Source organism: Eucyclogobius newberryi, unplaced genomic scaffold (assembly GCF_026437365.1).
Source record: "Eucyclogobius newberryi isolate DKJ021-1_F unplaced genomic scaffold, fEucNew1.0.hap1 SCAF_17, whole genome shotgun sequence".
NCBI lineage: Eukaryota > Metazoa > Chordata > Actinopteri > Gobiiformes > Gobiidae > Eucyclogobius > Eucyclogobius newberryi.
This window is the reverse complement of record NW_027315801.1, coordinates 3,334,041-3,338,700: the sequence shown is the minus strand read 5'-3', so window position 1 is coordinate 3,338,700 and position 4,660 is coordinate 3,334,041.

The following is a 4,660-nucleotide window of genomic DNA, read 5'->3' as shown; positions in this document are numbered from 1 at the left end:
ATTAAAGTACTTACTCATTGTTTGTGGGTAAAACACGGTAAGACAGTAGTACCACACACAGAAGCTATTAGCCTTAGCTTCAAGCGTTAGCCGCGAGCTACATGGGAAAAATAGACTGAAACGTGGATGTGCTAATGATGTTGACGTCACATCCGGCCTCTTCGACCGTCACGTTCACGACCATAACATTCAAAAGGTTTGTTAGTTTTTGCCTTTAACGTGAAGATTTGTCCAAAAATGGCAAATAGCGCGGCGTTTTCCTGACAAACGTCCTACTCCCAGTGCGTGAGGGTAACAGCGCCCCCTACAGTGCCATTTCATCTCTGTTTCACTTCAGCTCAAGTACAAGAGCCCTACACTGTGGGCCCTACACTGTGGGCCCTCCTACACTGTGGGCCCTCCTACACTGTGGGCCCTACACTGTGGGCCCTCCTACACTGTGGGCCCTACACTGTGGGCCCTCCTACACTGTGGGCCCTCCTACACTGTGGGCCCTCCTACACTGTGGGCCCTCCTACACTGTGGGCCCTACACTGTGGGCCCTCCTACACTGTGGGCCCTACACGGTGGGCCCTACAGAGAAGCTCACTAATACACTACATCCTCTTCGAGGTGTTGTAATCGTTATGGTTGGAAGGCCTTTTTGTTTTTTTCCTTCACTGCATTAATTATCTGCCAATAAAATATTCCCTTTATTGATGATAAATAAATGGTTATATCCAGTATGTACTTCATAAACATGAAACTATGTATAATTGTTCAACTTTAGAGGAAATGGTACGCCACATTAATAGTGGGTCTGGTATTTCACCTGATAAATTTAATTTAGCATACAACTGGTTTAGTATGATTTATAGTTTGAATCTGTTTAAGTCTATGGATTGCATCTTTATTTTAATTCTAGACATAATTACATTGTGTTAGTGTGTGAGCTCAGGAGACCACCCTCTGATTCTGCTCTTTCCCTGGGCTCAAACACTGTTTTACCTGCATTTGTAGATAATTGTTCATTATTTTGAAATGATTATTAGCGTGTCAACTCATCTGTCTTTGCAGCTTGCCAAACCAAGTTGTGCCATGACTAAACCAGCCTCCATCCACAAACGCTTCCAAAAAACACAAACGTTGCCATTATTTCTGCCCTGTGGCTGCTGCCTGAGCCTCACATAATAGAACGTGTCCATCAAGTTCTACTTCTGGGTCAGAAATAGTTGAAGGCTACATCTGTAGTCAACAGGCGCATTAGAGTTTAGCTGCACCTTGTCTGAACAATCAAACAAAGTAGAAGAATAAAATGAACTTGACCTATGAGGGCATAAAAACAACGCCCAGCAGCCTAGAGCAGACCAAGTGTTAAGCCAAAAACTCCAACGTCAAGCGACAGATTGGATCTGCACTCGTCTCGCTTAAATGTGCCTTCGGACTCACTTTAGTACTTTGCTTAAGAACAGGAACAGTTGAAGTGCCAGGCCTGGTTGTTTTATTCACCTTTTCCTGTATAAACATAATGTTACACTTCTTACTATAAAAAACAATCGTGCACAATTCAAAATACATCGCTGCGAATGGATGACACATGCATTTCTGTTTGTTAATGTTCTTCCACTGAAAATGGGGAAAGGGGCTCCAGCCTGGGCCAGACTGAGGGCCCCACTAAACAAGTGCTTTTAACACCTCACCTCACTCAGAGAGGCTACATTTCCTTAGAATAAAAACACACTACATTAATAACATTTAGAATGTGTTTATTTCAGATTGAGGTATAACAAATGGGCATGCAAACATAAAACGGAACCATAAAACCAAAACTAACTCAACAATGAATAATGGTTTATCAAACAAAAACAATGAACTACATGGATTGAATTGGTCGAGTTTGAATTTGCCCAACCAAACTCCATCTGCCAGTCATTTTGATTCTGCCTTTTGCGATGTTGCAGATGCTTCTTACTTTAGCTTCAGAAACTCAAGAGTTCCCTGTTTCAGTAAATCTAGCTGCAACATACAACGGCTTTTTAAAGAGCGTCTGGAGTCTAGCAAGCTGGCACATCTCTTTGTCAACAGCGTAGAAGGAGATGGTCCCTGCGGTGTGGTCCAGATACACTCCCACTCTGTCAACTTTGTTTAAGCTCATCATTTCCAGCTCTTGTCCATTGTGCCACAGGGAGGTCTTTGAACTGTCGAAATGCAAAGCTCACGACTTATCAGTCATTCCCAGGACACACTCCTCACGTTTCCCCCTTCTTCCAATCTTCTTGTACGTAAATCCCAAAAACTTTGTTGTTTCAGCCACTGCACCTCAAAGTAGCACCGCCCCTTTAGTTCCTGGTTGTTCAAAGCCTGTAGAAGTTGACTGAATCCCTCTGGATGATTGGGATAGTCCTGCTCCTTCTTCACCACAGTGACTCTGCGATCCTCCTCTGACAGCACCAGTCGTTTGTGTGCAGTGTTGGGGTCCAGGGTGATGTTAATGGCGTATTTCAGATACTGCTCTCTGGTGATGGGCTGCTGTAACAACAGTGGGTTTTGGGTCAAAGCCAGTCCCATGTTGGCGCAGTTCTGCAGTCTGTGGGGGATGTCGGACAGGGCTTCAGTGAGCTCTTTAATAAAGCACAGTGGCATTTGTTCACTGACAGACTGAGGCTGCTCCTTCAGCTCAGAGAGTTGTTCAAACTTCTGTAGGATCTGAGCTGGGTCCTGTGTCAGAGACAGAGAGTTCAGCTCAGCCTGCTGCCTCCTCAGCTCAGACAGTTCCTGCTCCAGATTGTCCTGTACACAACAAAGAACTAGGATTATTGTTTGAGTCATTTTCTCCTCATCATACTCCACAAAAAACAATACAATAATGCATCAAACATTCATCACAAGTTCTTAAAGGGTCAGTGTGGTCACATTAGACCTTTTACCAGAACAAATCAAACTTGAGTAATGATTTACAATAACAAAACATGGATTAAGAGCATGACAGAGGCTGAAGTTCTCCAAACCTGTAATGAGGACATCTGAGAAGTGGACCAATGAGGCAGTGGATGAGCTACACATGTTTGGACCTTACAGACTGGCAGGTTTTCAGAGCTGCCACAGATAGTTTGGATGAGTTCACGGACACTGTGACGTCATACATTCGATCACACACCAAAGTCACCTTCTGCAATGACAAACCCTGGTTCACACCCAAACTGAGGCAGTTAAAGGTCCTATATTATGCCACTTTCCCCATTTCATAGTCTACCCCAAGGGCATAAATGATAAGTGTTCTGCAACACCCATAACATAACAGTTATAAAATATCACCCATATGTTGGATCCCGCTCCCCTACACAGGAACTCCACAGGGCTGTGTACTTTCTCATCTAATATTCTCCCTGCACACAAATTGCTGCACCTCCAGCCAACACTTCGTAAAACTGATCAAGTTTGCGGGCTCATCTCGGGCAGAGATGAGTCTGTCTACAGGAGGGAGGTGGACCGGCTGGTGTCCTGGTGCAGTGGTAACAACCTGAAGTTCAACGCCAGGAAGGCAGTGGAGATGGGAGATTCCTTCCGCTTCCTCTGCACCACCATCACCCGGGACCTCAAGTGAGAGCCCAGCATCAGCTCTCTCATCAAGAAGGCCCCGCAGAGGAAAGCCAAGCTGCCAAAGGAGATGATGGTGCAGTTCTATATGGCCATCATTGAGTCCATCCTCACCTCCTCCATCACCGTGTGGAACGCTCGAGCCACATCCAGGGACAAACAGAGACTACAGCGCATTGTGAGCTCTGCTGAGAAGGTGATCGGCTGCAGACTTCATCTCTGCAGGACCTGTACGTCTCCAGGACTCTGGGACGAGCAGGTCGGATCACAGCCGACCCTTCACACCCTGGACATGGACTATTTGAGCCACTCCCCTCAGGCAGGAGGCCACTCCCCTCAGGCAGGAGGCCACTCCCCTCAGGCAGGAGGCCACTCCCCTCAGGCAGGAGGCTATGGCCCTTCTGGACCGGAACCTACTGCCACAAGAACAGTTTCTTTCCCTCTGCCGTTGGGTTGGACTCATGAACACTTAACGCCTGCCATTTTAATAATTATTCAAACCAATAACCATTGTTCACACTGACCAACTGTAAATTATGTATATATTCATGCCAAGTCTATTAAATTTGTAAATTAAAAAATAATGCATGCCCTTTTTGATATATTATTTTGCTAATATTATTATTTATTGTAGAGTGTTGCACCATAATGTCAAAGCAAGTTCTTAGTTTGTGAATTCTGTTCACTGACAATAGCAATAAACCCAATTCTGATTCTGATGTCCATCAGGTTTTAATTTGAGATAAAAAACTAAACTGTGTCTCTCGCACTGGCTGTGTTAATACCATCAGTGCCTTTAGGAACACCTCAGGACCATACTATGGACAGAGGGTTTTTTCACATCTACACCAGGAATTATGTTCTCTCTAATGGAAGTCAAGCCACTCAAATGACCATTTTTAAAAAGGCATATACACATATTTAAACATAAACATATGTTTCTATTGTATAACTGAGCAGACTTCAAGTATAAAGCGAAGTGATAATATTAAAATGATTGTCATAGTCACAAATATTCTATGTTAATTACAGTACAGAAGAGTAGGATCTGATAAAAGGCATTTTGATATTGTACCTGAAGTGT